We start from the raw sequence: 15,259 nt of genomic DNA on the forward strand, positions 1-15,259 counted from the left end.
AGGATTCTTAGAGTTTGAGATTGTGTATTATTAACACGATGAAAGATGAACTTGACTTACTATATTATAAAGTGTTAGTAGTCTGTTTTGGAATTTTTCTTTAAACTAACTCTGTTGCTCCTTTGGTAAACTGGTTTCCTCTAATTTTTAAATTACAGATATAATGTATTCCTTTTTGTGTGGTAGAAGACATCCTGACTTCTGAAGAGTTTTAATGATTGCTTAAGTGATTTATTTATAAATTCTTATTGTTGAATTGTTTATAAACTTGTTTAGGATCTTAGGGATAATATTTTGATTCCTTCTATTTGCCTAATTGTTCTAGAACTCTTGAAAAGGCTTTGGTGCTTCTGCTAATGTTTTGTACTTTAAGAAGGTAGTTGTAATTTTAAAAGTCACTACTTTTTCTTTCAAAAAGTATTATCTATGTGGTTTTCCCCCCCTCAAATTATAAAAGTAACACATTTTTTGTCAGTTTTTTGTAAGGTGTCCAAATTGTGCAGGAAGTAAAACCTGATAAATAAGTTATCCTTATTTTTCAGAGATACTAAGTGAAAACAATATTCCGTATATTTTTCTGGATTTTTTGTGAATAACTTTAAAAATGTTTTTATGTGCATTTATAAAAATGGGATGATACGTATGTGTGTGTGTTTGTCGCTCAGTCGTGCCTGACTCTTTGCAACCCCACGGACTGTAGCCCCCTAGGCTCTTCTGTCTGTGGGATTTTCTAGGCAAAATACTGGAGTTGGTTGCCATTTCCTTCTCCAGGGGATCTTCCCAGCCCAGGGATCAAACCTGGGTCTCCTGCATTGCAGGCAGATTCATTGCAGGCAGATTCTTTACCATCTGAGCCACCAGGGAAGCCCCTGGGTAATATGCAAGTACCATTAATTAATTCACTTGCTTTTTTTGTTCCATGTCAGTTCATATAGGGCTTTATGCTCTAGTAGGAGCCTAGTGGGTTGCCGTCTCTGGGGTCACACAGAGTCGGATACAACTGAAGTGACGCAGCAGCAGCAGCAGCAGCAGCTACATTAAAAAAATTTGAAATAAGCAGGTGACATTCTTTTTTTCTTCCATTTTTTTTTCTTTTTTCTTTTTCTTTTTTTGCCACACTGTGCAGCTTGCATGATCTCAGTTCCTTCACCAGCGATTGAACCTGGGCCAGGCAGTTAACACCTGGAATTCTAACCATTAGACCACCAGGGGACTCTCTTAATAGTATATTCTGTTTAACACAATGTCTAAAAAATTACCATTTCTGCATGTATTAAATGCAAAAAATAATGAAATGTTTTGTATTCATTTTTTCCCCATGAAAGTGTGTGAAATTTGTTAGTCACTAGGTTGTGTCCAGCTCTTTGCTCCAGTGTCCAGCTCAGCCCACAAGGCTCCTCTGTCCATGGAATTCTCCAGGCAAGAATATGGGAGTGGGTGGCCATTCCCTTCTCCAGGGGATCTTTCCAGCCCAGGGACCGAACCTGGGTCTTCTGCCTTGCAGTCAGGTTCTTTACCATTTGAGCCACCAGGGATGCCCATTTTTCCCCCCGTGCTGAATCTTTAAAATCTAGTGTATATTTTATGCTGATGACACATCTCAATTGGAATGATAGACTTTCATTGGAAATACTTAATATATATTTAGATTTTTAAAATTTTACAGTTGAAAAAGAGTAACATACCCAAATTGTTCCTAACATACTATATAGGATAAATTTCCAGAAAAGGAATTGTTAGTGAAGGTTTATTTAAAATTTTTGGTATTTGTTGTTTGTTCAGTTGCTCAATCATGTCTGACTCTTTGTGACTCCATAGACTGCAGCACGCCAGGCTTCCTTGTCCTTCACTATCTGCTGGAGCTTGCTCAAATTCATGTCCATTGAGTCAGTGATACCATCCAGCCATCTCATCCTCTGTCATCCCCTTCTCCTCCTGCCTTCAATCTTTCCCCGAGTCAGGGTGTTTTCTAATGAGTCAACTCCTGGCATCAGGTGGCCAAAGTATTAAAGCTTCAGCTTCAGCATCAGTCCTTCCAATGAATACTCAGGGTTGATTTCCTTTAGAATTGACTCCTTGCAGTCCAAGGGACTCTGAAGAGTCTTCTCCAACACCACAGTTCAAAAGCATCAATTCTTCGGTGCTCAGCCTTCTTTATGGTCCAACTCTCACATCCGTACATGACAACTGGAAAAACTACAGCTTTGACTGTGTGGAGCTTTGTCGGCAAAGTGATTTGTCTCCTTTTTAATACACTGTCTAGGTGTGTCATAGTTTTCTTCCAAGGAGCAAGCGTCTTTTAATTTCATGGCTGCAGTCACCATCTGCAGTGATTTTGGAGCCCAAGAAAATAAAGTCTGTCACTGTTTCCATTGTTTCCCCATCCATTTACCAAGAAGTGATGGTACCAGATGACATACAACAGTGAAGTTAAATGAAGCAGTCAAGTAAGAAAAGATGAATTTTTCATAATCATGTTTTAAAGGTAAAAGAACAATGTAAATGTGATTTTTTTTTTCACAGGAAGCCTGTAGTCAGTATGATATTGTTTTACAGAGACAATTAACCTAGCACTACGGAGCCACATGAAGGTTCACTTCTCTGGCCTTTAGTTCCTGTTCTGTAACTTTTAGCCCTGAAACTTAGCTTACAGTGCTTGCATGTCTTCTGGAAAATGGGGATATCTGACCTGCTCACCTTTCAGGGCACCTGTTGAGATCAAATGAAATAATGTGCTTGAATTACTATAAAAACGGAAAAGCTCTACAGATTGTAAGATGTGAATATGTAAATCACTTACAAATTTTCATTTCTAGCCTTTGAATCCCTGTCTAGCAGTTAACAGCAAGACAGAATTCCCACTCTAAATGCAATACTTCTAAAATGCAATTTATTGTCTTTCCAGTTCTCCCCTCTCCTTTTTTTCCATGGGAGAAAAACCTTATTCTCTGAATTTTCCTATTTTAAGGTCCTGTAATTTCTGCCAGGTTCAGCTATCATGCTCAGTATTACAGAATTGTATTTAGTTCCTGGTCTCCAAAGCCAGTCAGATCATCCTTTATTATAAGCATTGTTTGAAATTATCCCTTTTCCTTCTGCTATTTCCTTTATCCTCCCATGCATAAAGTATTAAAACATTGTCTCTATTGACTGCTCTACTTACCTTTCTCTTAATCAGCTGGTTACAGTGTATAAAAAAGATTTTAACTTTCTGAAAACTTCTTTGTTTCCCATTCTTTTTAAATTCTGAAACCAATAGTTTCCCATTGCTTGCAGGAGAAAATTCCAGCTAAGTTTAGTTTGCATTTGGAGTCTATTCTGGCTTTATCTTCTATCTCTTACACTGGCTCTGTTCCTTATCAGAGACTGTTCTTGTTCTCCCAGCAAGGCCGTAAATATTCTTGATTGGTAGCAATATTACTAAAAAGCCACATTGCAAGTAATTTTATCCCACAAGTTTAAAAATCCATTCCTAGTCAGTTTGAAAATGTTATAAGTTATCTTTTGTTCTAGTTCCTTTTTTCAGATACTTTACTAACCTTTTGGATGCATTTAATCTTTCATTACCAAGTAGTTGAAGGTGATAATGGGGCAGTTCAAGTAACCAACCATTTGATATCTTTGATACTGTTTGGCTTTTAACCAGTTCTTTCTATGAGTCTGTGGTCTTAAATATCTCCTAAGACCTTCAATCTTATGTTTGATATAAGCAAATGGAGAATTTTCCCACTGGGGGGAAAAGTAAAAACTGTAATACTTTTCACTTAAGAATATTACATGATATATAGGGAGCTTAGTATTGTCTGGTTTAAAAAAAATGATTTCTTATTCCTCCACCAGTTCTTAATATTGCAAGATATTAACGGGCTATGAATATGAAGTCTTGCCTCTTCCGCCATATTCACCTCTCGCCTACTAGACTACCACTTCTTCAAGCATCTCAACAACTTTTTCCAGTAAAAACTCTTCCACAACCAGCAGGAGGCAGAAAATGCTTTTCGAGAGTTCATCGAATCCCGAAGCATGGATTTTTACACTACAGGAATAAGCAAACTTAGTTCTTGTTGGCAAAAATGTGTTGATTTTAATGGCCCCTATTTTGATGAATAAAGATGAGTTTGAGCCTAGTTATGATTTAAAATTCACAGTGCTAAGTCGCTTCAGTCGTGTCCGACTCTGTGTGACCCCATAGATGGCAGCCCACCAGGCTTCCCTGTCCCTGGGATTCTCCAGGCAAGAACACTGGAGTGGGTTGCCATTTCCTTCTCCAGTGCATGAAAGTGAAAGTGAAGTCGCTCAGTCGTGTCCGACTCTTAGCGACCACATGGACTGCGGCCCACCAGGCTCCTCCGTCCATGGGATTTTCCAGGCAAGAGTACTGGAGTGGGGTGCCATTGCCTTCTCCGAAAATTCACAGTATGAAACTGCAATTACTTTTTTGCACCAACCTAATACCTACTATCACCATCACTGCTACTCAAATTCATTTAAGTAATAATTCTAGTTTTGTCCTCCATAAAATACCACCTGAGGATGTTGTAAGGAGTATATGATACGAAGAACTTGAAACCTTGATGTGTTCAAGAGTGCATGTTATAACTGTTGAATGTTTATTCTACGTTTGGCTGCACTGGGTCTTCGTTGTTGCACACAGGCTTTCTCTACAGAGCAGGGCCTACTTGTTTGTTTTGGTGCAGAGGCTTCTTGTTGCTGACATGGGCACTCGGGCAGGTAGGCTCAGTAGTGGTGGCACACAGATTTACCTGTGGCTCCGCAACATGTGGGATCTTTTTGGACCAGGGATCAAACTCGTGTCCCCTGCATTGGTAGGTGGATTTTTAACCTCTGGACCACCAGGGATGTCCCATTGAATATTTATTTTGAGGTGCTCCTTGGGCAAAATACTTTGCTTCTTTAAACCTGTTTTCTCTTTTGTCATTGGGTGTAACACTAATACTTACACTTGTATACTTGTTTGAGGATTAACTGTATAAAGCATGGTAGCACAGTGTTCAGCACACAGAGTTAGTAAATACTAGCTTGACCGTTAAATGTTTTGTCTATACATTTTTAAAAACAGTTCTAGTTTTTGTTTTTGATAACAGTTCACAGCATGTGGGATCTTAGTTTTCTGACCAGGGATCCCTAACCCACGTTGCTGGCTTTGAAAGCACAGTCTTAACCACCGGAATGCCAGGAAAGTCCCCATCTTTACATTTTTTTTAGTCTTGTTTGGGCCACTTTTAATGTAAATATTTATCATTTTGTATGCATGTGTAGTCTCTGGCCAGAGTGTAATCATGTGATGGTGGTGGAGGTGGTGGAATGTAGTATATGCTGGAATATATTATTAAAATTGTATTTGCACTGCCACTCAGGTTCCAGTATGCAATACAAAGCAATTTATTTGGCAGTAGTTTTTATTACATTTAATGAGCTCTTTCCATCCACTGCCAAGATGACCCTTGAAATAAATCTTCTCCTGAACATTTTGAAAAGCAGTACATTAGATGATACTAAGTATCTTTCAGCCTCCGTATTTATTTAGAAACTAACAATACTGGAAAAAGAGTTTTATCTTGGAAGTCTGAGAAGCTTAATGAAAATTATTGAATGAGTGAATGCCTCAATTTTGGGTTAGTTTAATTCAGGGACTCTTAAAGTGAAAGTGTTAGTCACTTAGTTGTGTCCAACTCTTTGCGAACCTGTGGACTGTAGCCAGCCAGGCTCCTCTGTCTGTGAAATTCTCCAGGCAAAGATACTGGAGTGGGTAGCCATTCCCTTCTCCAGGAAATCTTTCCAACCCAGGGATTGCACCCTGGTCTTCCACATTGCAGGCAGATTCTCTACTCTCTGAGCCAGCAGGGAAGCCCCCAGGGTCTCTGAACTTTGGTATCATTGACATATTTTATACTGGATCATTCTTGGCAGGGGGTGCTATCTCGTGCATATTTAGCAACATATCCCTAGCCTCTGCTACGTAGATGCCAGTAGCACCCCTCAACACAGGCCTGACAGTGAATATATCTAGACATTGTCAAGAATTCTCCTGGTAGGGATAGGTGGGAGGCAGAATCACCTGTGATGGAGAGCCACTGTGAATGAAAATCTAGTCTTTTATTGTGGAGAAGCTCTATACAGTCAGCAAAAACAAGACCAGGAGCTGACTGTGGCTCAGATCATGAACTCCTTATTGCCAAATTCAGACTTAAATTGAAGAAAGTAGGGAAAACCACTAGACCATTCAGGTATACCTAAATCAAATCCCTTATGATTATACAGTGGAAGTGAGAAATAGATTTAAGGGCCTAGATCTGATAGATAGAGTGCCTGATGAACTATGGACGGAGGTTCGTGACATTGTACAGGAGACAGGGATCAAGACCATCCCCATGGAAAAGAAATGCAAATAAGCAAAATGGCTCTCTGGGGAAGCCTTACAAATAGCTGTGAAAAGAATTGAAAAGCAAAGGAGAAAAGGAAAGATATATCCATCTGAATGTAGAGTTCCAAAGAACAGCAAGGAGATATAGGAAAGCCTTCCTCAGCGATCAATGCAAAGAAATAGAGGAAAACAACAGAATGGGAAAGACTAGAGATCTCTTCAAGAAAATCAGAGATACCAAGAGAACATTTCATGCAAAGATGGGCTTGATAAAGGACAGAAATGGTAGGGACCTAACAGAAGCAGAAGATATTAAGAAGAGGTGGCAAGAATACACAGAAGAACTGTACAAAAAAGATCTTCACAACCAGGATAATCATGATGGTATAATCACTCACCTAGAGCCAGACATCCTGGAATGTGAAGTCAAGTGGGCTTTAGAAAGCATCACTACTAACAAAGCTAGTGGAGGTGATGGAATTCAAGTTGAGCTATTTCAAATCCTGAAAGATGATGCTGTGAAAGTGCTGCTGCGCTCAATATGCCAGCAAATTTGGAAAACTCAGCAGTGGCCACAGGACTGGAAAAGGTCAGTTTTCATTCCAATCCCAAAGAGAGGCAATGCCAAAGAATGCTCAAACTACCACACAATTGCACTCATCTCACACTCTAGCAAAGTAATGCTCAAAATTCTCCAAGCCAGGCTTTAGCAATATGTGAGCCGTGAACTTCCAGATGTTCAAGCTGGTTTTAGAAAAGGCAGAGGAACCAGAGATCAAATTGCCAATATCCGCTGGATCATGGAAAAAGCAAGAGAGTTCCAGAAAAACATCTATTTCTGCTTTCTTGACTATGCCAAAGCCTTTGACTGTGTGGATCACAAGAAACTGTGTAAAATTCTGAAAGAGATGGGAATACCAGACCACCTACCCTGCCTCTTGAGAAACCTGTATGCAGGTCAGAAAAAACAGTTAGAACTGGACATGGAACAACAGACTGGTTCCAAATAGGAAAAGGAGCACATCAAGGCTGTATATTGTCACCCTGCTTATTTAACTTCTATGCAGAGTACATCATGAGAAACGCTGGGCTGGAAGAAGCACAAGCTGGAATCAAGATTGCTGGGAGAAGTATCAATAACCTCAGATATGCAGATGACACCACCCTTGTGGCAGAAAGTGAAGAAGAAGAACTGGACATGGAACAACAGACTGGTTCCAAATAGGAAAAGGAGTACATCAAGGCTGTATATTGTCACCCTGCTTATTTAACTTCTATGCAGAGTACATCATGAGAAATGCTGGGCTGGAAGAAGCACAAGCTGGAATCAAGATTGCCGGGAGAAGTATCAATAACCTCAGATATGCAGATGACACCACCCTTGTGGCAGAAAGTGAAGAAGAACTAAAAAGCCTCTTGATGAAAGTGAAAGAGGAGAGTGAGAAAGTTGGCTTAAAGCTCAACATTCAGAAAACTAAGATCATGGCATCTGGTCCCATCGCTTCATGGCAAATAGATGGAGATACAGTGGAAACAGTGTCAGACTTTATTTTTTGGGCTCCAAAATCACTGCAGATGGTGGTTGCAGCCATGAAATTAAAAGACGCTTACTCCTTGGAAGGAAAGTTATGACCAACCTAGATAGCATATTCAAAAGCAGAGACTTTGCCAACAAAGGTCCGTCTAGTCAAGGCTATGGTTTTTCCAATGGTCATATATGGATGTGAGAGTTGGACTGTAAAGAAAGCTGAGCACCAAAGAACTGATGCTTTTGAACTATGGTGTTGGAGAAGACTCTTGAGAGTCCCTTGGACTGCAAGGATATCCAACCAGTCTATTCTGAAGGAGATCAGCCCTGGGATTTCTTTGGAAGGAATGAGGCTAAGGCTGAAACTCCAGTACTTTGGCCATCTCATGCGAAGAGTTGACTCATTGGAAAAGACTCTGATGCTGGGAGGGATTGAGGGCAGGAGGAGAAGGGGAGGAGAGAGGATGAGATGGTTGAATGGCATCACCGGCTCGATGGACGTGGGTTTGGGTGAACTCCAGGAGTTGATGATGGACAGGGAGGCCTGGCGTGCTGCTATTCATGGGGTTGCAAAGAGTCGGACATGACTGAGTGACTGAACTGATTTATAAAAGAGGTATAAGTAAGTCTTTGATAAATTTTGGAAATCAATATTTAGGATACAGATATTTAACAAATTACAAATGCAGCAGTATTTTTTCCATGTTGTCTTTTTATTTTTAATCTCAAGGCAATTGTGTGGCCTAAAATTACTGGCTAAGAATAGGAGCTTGAAAACTAAGATCTTTCTGTTGCAGATATGTTTTATATGCAGCTTTTGCCAGGAATGTTCAAAGCTGCTAAGTCTTTGAAAGTTTTCATCTGAGAAAGATGTGTCTTCTAAGCTATTGACATTGTCCTGTTGATACCCAGTTAAATTGAACAGGAATCCTACCTTCCTTTTTTTTTTTTTGGTCTGTGAAAGCAACTGGTTTTAAGTACCTTTAAATTATACTCCTACCTCCTCATTTGATATCTATTTTGAGGATATTTTTCAAATGAAGGAATTTTGCTTGCATTCTGTCTGACAGTACATTCTAAATAAAGTAGTTTTAAAACTGAGGATAGCAATGGCTTCTTTGGAATGCAGTTATCTGGATGATAAATAAAGGTTCCTTAATTTGAAACCGAAACCATGAATTAGGTAGAATTTTAGAAGTTCCCTTATAGGACTTGTCAGAAGTTCCATTAAAAAATAAACCCAGGATATTTGGATTTGGTCTGTTTATTAAGGAACTTGGTTTGTCAGTTGTATAAATGTGTTTTGCTGCTTAAAAAAATTTTTTTTTACATTGTACTTTATGAATTAATCTTCAAATATATTATTTTTATTTTAAAAATATTTTAAAAGTATGTTTAGTTCTTCATAAGGAATAATTGGGAAAAGTAGTGTCTCAGTTAAATCTTTGGTGAGTTTATATATTTTTGCTTAAATTGTTGTCGGTAGTCATTTCTGAGCTAATGCTTTTCATGAGTAGCCTACATATAGTTGACCCTTGAACAACACAGGTTTGAACTGTGCATGTTCATGTGTAGGTGGATTTTTTTCAGTAAATACTACAGTACTACAGGATTCGTAGTTGGTTGAATCCATGAATGGAGAACTGTGGATATGGAGAAATCACCTATATGGAGAACCTCCTATAGGTTATACATTTCCACTGCACAGAAGGTTGGTGTCCCTGTATCCTGTGTCATTCAGGCATCAATTCTATTTGAGTTTTAAATTGTATTTAGTTTTAGATATAGCTAAGTTTCTTCTCTGTGAAGATGGTGCACAGGGCATTCATTGTTGGAAAGTAAAATCTGTGCGTTGAGCTAAACATTTATTGATGAAATAGGATTTTTTATGTGATGTCAATGTATGACTTGGTCTTTTTAAAAAATTGGTTTTGTTAAGATACCATTTGATGCAGTTTTAAATGTATTATTTAAAATCAGCTCAGTAAGTGTAATACATTAAAATTCATTAATTTTATGTGTTCAATCTGAATTTTGAAAACAACTTTTTTAAGGTATTGTGTTCTATAAAATTCACATGTTTTATAAGTACAGTTTGAGTTAAATTTATATCATGTAGGTGTCACTGAAATCTAGTTTTATTACACTTACATCCCATGAAAAAGTTGCCTCATCTCCTATCATAGCCAGTTTTTGTGGCCACCCTCAGCTGCAGGAATCCACCAAAATGCTTTTCTAACAGCACTAATTTTGCCTTTCCTAGAAATTTCATATGAATGGAATCATCTAGAATGTACACTTTTATCTGGCATTATGTTTTTGAGGCCATCCACGTTATTAAGTAAGTAAAATCACTCAGTCATGTCCAACTCTGCGACCCCATGAATGGTAGCCTACTAGGCTCCTCTATCCATGGGATTTTCCAGGCAAGAGTACTGGAGTGGGTTGCTATACCCTTCTCCAGGGGATTACTGAATAGTATTCCATTTTTTATAATTGATCCTTTCATTAGCTGAAGGACATTTGAATTGTGTCCGGTTTAAAGCTATCATTATTAATAATGCCTTTATGAATATTCCATATAGATCTTTGTTTTTTACAAATAAAAATATGTATTTCTCATATGAGCTTACTGGATTATATATCATAAGTCTATGTTTAACTTTTTAAGAAATTGTCAAACTCATCACCAATTCATGTTCTTACCAGTATAGGGGTTTCAGTTTCTCCACATCCTCTCCAAAGCTTATTGTTGTCGGTCTTAAATTTTAGTGATTTTATTGTATTTGTAATGGTGCTTTAGTCGCTAAATCGTGCCTGACTCTTGTGATCCATGGATCCATGGAGCCTGCTAGGCTCCTCTGTCCAAGGGATTTTCCAGGTAACAATACTGGAGTGGTTAGCCATTTCCTTCTCCAGGGGATCTTCCCAACCCAGGGATCAAACCTGGGTCTCCTGCACTGCAGGCAGATTCTTTACCAACTGAGCTACCAGGGAAGTCCTGTTGTAATGGTATTTCATTGTATTATTTAATAGCTCTGTTGAGTTATGATTCGGATACCATGTATGTATAATTCATCCAATTCAAATATATTCAGAATTCTGTGATCATTACTACAATCAGTTCTAGAACATGTTCATCACCCTTCAGAAGAAACCTGCATCCCTTAGCCATTCCCTCCCATCTCACACACACACACGCCAGCTCTTGGCAGTCACTAATCTACTTTGTCTCTCTAGATTTGCCTATTCTAGACATTTTATAAATGAAATCATATAGTACTTGGTCCTTCGTGACTGGCTTCTTTCACTTCTGTTCAGAGTTCATCAGTGTTGTAGCATGTATCAGTCCTTTTATTGCTCAGTAATATTTCATTTTGGATATACTATTTATCCGTTTATTGGTTGACAGACATTTGGATTTTTTCCCTCTCCTTTTTGGTGTTAATACTGCTGTAAACATTTTTGTACAGGGTTTTTTTCATTTCTCTTGGTTGTATACCTGGAAGTGGAGTTGCTCTATGTTTAGCCTTTTGAGGGATCGCCAGACTGTTTTACGGTGTAACTGTTCCCTATGACATTCCCAACAGAAGTGTGTGAGTTTCAGCACTTCTTTTTTTTTTAATCTTAGCAATCCTAGTGGGTGCTGTGGTGTGTCATGGTTTTGATTTCCTTTTCTTTGATGAGTTATAATAATGGAGAATATCTTTTTATGCATACATTTAGTAAAGCTATTTGTGTATCTTCTTTGGAGAACTGTCTGTTCAGGGGCTCTTCCACTTTAAAATCAGACTGTCTTTTTACTATAGACTAAAATCAGACTGTCTTTTTACTATAGAGTTGTGTTTGTTATATATTCCAGATAAAAGTCCTGAATCAAGTAAATGATTTGCAAATATTTTCTCCTTTTATGTACACATTGTTCACATTCTTTATGGTGTCCTTTGAAGCACAAGGTTTTAAAATTTGATCTTATCTAATTTATCTGTTTTCCTTTTGTTGCTTGTATTTTTGATGTGTCTTGAGAAACCATTGCCTAATTAAGGTCATGAAGATTTATGCCTAAATTAAGTTTTATAGAGTTCTTATGTGTGTGTTTTTGACCCGTTTTGAGTTAATTTTTGTATATGGTATAAGGTAAGAGTCCAGTTAGTTCTTTTGCATGTGGATGTATGGATATCTAATTTTCCTAGTGTTATTAAGAGACCGTTTCTTTTTTATGTTTTTCCCCCCATTTAATTTGTCTTGGTACTCTTGTTGATTTGCCTGTAAATGTTGGAGTTTATTCTGGTCTCTTAATTCTGTTCCATTGATTTCTGTCTATCCTGTGCCAGTATCTCATTGTGGTTTTATTAGCATACTTAATGATGTTGAATATTTTTCCAAATGTTTGTTGTTTGTATATCTTTGGTGGTCAAATCTTTTGCCTCTTTTAAACAGTTATATCATTTGACTTACAGAGTTGTAAGAGTATTTATAGTGAATATAAATATTTTGCAAGTATTTCTCATTTTTTATAGCTTGCCTTTTCATTTTCTTTACAGTATCTTTTAGTGGCATATTTGGGGATGGCATATTCTGCCACTCTTCAGTGGATTCTAAAAACCTTGTGAAATCGACAGATCTTGGCAACTGATTAGAACATCTTGGAGATAGTAGTATAATTAACAATAGTAGGAAAGAAGTTGAGGTCAGTTTAGGATATATTGAAATTGAGGTTCCTGGTGACATCCATGTAAAAATGTACTTTCTGTTCCTTCAACTTGGAACCCTTTATTTCAGGATATTCCCACAGCTGACTTTTTTTTTGTCATTCAAGTCTCAGCTCAGTTATCACTTCCTAAAATAGACCTTTCCTGACCATCTTATCTAATGTTGAACCTTCCAAACATCATTCCAAACATATCTATTTCATAACCCAATTCTACTTTCTCTGTACTCCTTTCTCTGAAGCCATCTTACTCTGTATTTGCTTTTTGTTCTATGTTATCCTATCAAAATATAATCTCCCATTAGGATAGAATCCTGTCTTGGTCTTCAATGTCACGTTAACATTTCCCCCTCTGAATTAACTGTAGTTCCTTTCTGTCAAATTCTTTTTGGATCCTAAACTTCTCATTTTCTTGGCCTTATGAAACCATTTATAAAGTTTAAAATTGATCTAGAAGTTGTAGTTAAAACAAAGAAATCCTTTAAACTGCATTTTTGTTTGAACCTTACCTAGAGATAAAAAATGTCATTAAAAATAATACACAGAAGGGTCATGCCCTTTTTCTTTCTCATCATTGACTTTAGGTAATTTACATTGATTTTAATTGATGTTCATTAGTGATGGGTATGTGTGCATTTTTATTGCTTTATATTGAGAAATCCTAGTTATCTGGAAACAGAATTGGATATCATATTGAATTAATTTTTCTGTCCTTTCCCTCGCTCTAAAAGATTCTGCAGATTTTTACACTTGATTGTCTCTTTTCTGTTTTACAGAATAAGGAAGTCTGAGTTTTGCGAAAAAATCAGAAAAGAACTAAGAAGAGAGTCAACAAGAACTTTCTGATTTGCATAATGTAAGTTCTTTTCACTATTCGCGGCCTGAATTTTGTTGTTAGCTGACAAAGCTGTCTCTATGGAAACAAATAGTGCAACTTCTGAGAATGTCAGAGGAATGCTGATCACTTAATATGAGACTTTCCAGCTGCTGGTCAAAGGGCATTACTCCTAGAAGGGGAGGAAGGATGACTTGAAAAAAGTATCTGGAGTTCTGGTTGCTAGTTTAGACCAAGTATGTTTATGCCCATGAAGTGTATGTTTTACATTTCCCTCTGCCTAAGACTTGGATACTGATTATATCGGAACTCACCTTCTTATAGCAGTTCGTGTTTCCTGGCTCTCATATAAGTGGTTTTGTTTCTTGGTATGGAGTTTTCAGTGAGCCTGTATCCCTCAGGCTATTTCAGGCCCCCCATTCTCAATCATTTGTACTTATTGAAACTTACTTAGCTTCTTTTTACCCCCTTCTTCTTTATTCAATTCACATAAGCAGAGCCCTTTTTCTCTCGCTAGTTTGAAGTTAGCATTGAAATAGCTTTGGCCTGTGAGCCTGAAAATTCATTTTCTTCTTTTGTGGAATACATAAAGAGAGTTGTTTTATTTATTTATTTTTTTCTTTCCACACCCCCTCGCCACCCCCAGTCCCGTGAGGTGGGATGTATAAGCTGGGGTTCTGATGAGGATTTGAAATATGGGCCTTCAGGGTGTTTTTGAAGCAGATAATTTATAATTAGAGGATAGAGAAGAGAGGGATACTCTTTAGGGCCAGCAGCTTGTAACTACTTTAGCTGCATAAGGCAGTCTTTTATTTACATATAAGGAGATAATTCTCTAGTTCAGTCATTTACCCGCCTCCAATTCCAAATCGTCAAACAAAGGAATTGTTTTTTGTTTTCTGAGAATGAGAATATAATTCCTTTGGATTGGTACTCTTTCATTGTTTATTTTCATGTGTTGGCTGCATAAATAAGCTAGAATATTCGTGGTTTGTCTGTTTAAAAATTATAATGATCTTTAATTTTAAAACTATGGGACACAGCATAATGTTTCTTTGATTGTGGAACAATCTGTCTTGTACTTCATGAATTAACTCATGAGCATTATTATTAAGTCTTGGAGTTTTGGTACTGTGAGATCATTATTTAATTGAGGTGATCTGGAAAATTTTCTTGAAATAGTGGCTTGTGGTAGATCTTGAAAGTAGAACATGAAAGGAGAAGCAGTTCTTATTTCTTAGTTCATAAGGCGTTTGGGCAGGAAGAGAAAGATGTGGGATAGGCAGGCACAAGTGAGGAAGCTAACTTAGAAGACTTGCTCAGGGAAGTAGTAAAAGATACAGTTAGAAAGTTGGGATTTTACCTAGTGAGTTTGGATTCTATTCTCTAGGTGATATGAAAGCCATCAGATGTTCTGAACATAGGAATAGTTTATTCATATGCCTAATTAGGTGTTTATCCCTTACTAGTTATCAGGGCTATGCAGATCAGTAAGATCCCTGCTGATTAGATCATTTATCTGTAGGACATATAGTCACCTTGAAATTGTGTTAAATCAAAACCTGTAGCACCCTTTAATTTTTCTCCTCCTCTCTCTCATTCCCTTCTCTGGAATTCTCCATCTTGGTTAATGACAGTGCTGTCCACCTAATGACCCAAAGATAGTGTCCATGAAATCCTAGTGCCTGGGTCATATTCTGAAGCCTGCAGTTTGCTTGGTCCTATGCTAGGTAGGCAGTGTCACAGATCCAGAGATGAGTCAGCATAATTCCTGACTTCCAAAGGTTTCTAATCTGGTGG

The 15,259-nt window shown here is 37.7% G+C and overlaps 1 protein-coding gene across 2 annotated transcripts in view; it reads left to right on the forward strand.

The window, feature by feature from the left end:
- Nucleotides 1–15,259, forward strand: part of PALS1 (protein associated with LIN7 1, MAGUK p55 family member) — an 81,132-nt gene that overhangs the window by 15,438 nt on the left and 50,435 nt on the right. For both annotated transcript variants that reach the window (XM_061429186.1, XM_061429185.1), the window contains exon 2: nt 13,401–13,480. The gene's annotated coding sequence lies outside the window, so the exon portion shown is untranslated. The remainder of the gene's footprint in view (nt 1–13,400; nt 13,481–15,259) is intronic.

The sequence above is a fragment of the Bos javanicus genome, chromosome 10, assembly GCF_032452875.1.
Source record: "Bos javanicus breed banteng chromosome 10, ARS-OSU_banteng_1.0, whole genome shotgun sequence".
NCBI lineage: Eukaryota > Metazoa > Chordata > Mammalia > Artiodactyla > Bovidae > Bos > Bos javanicus.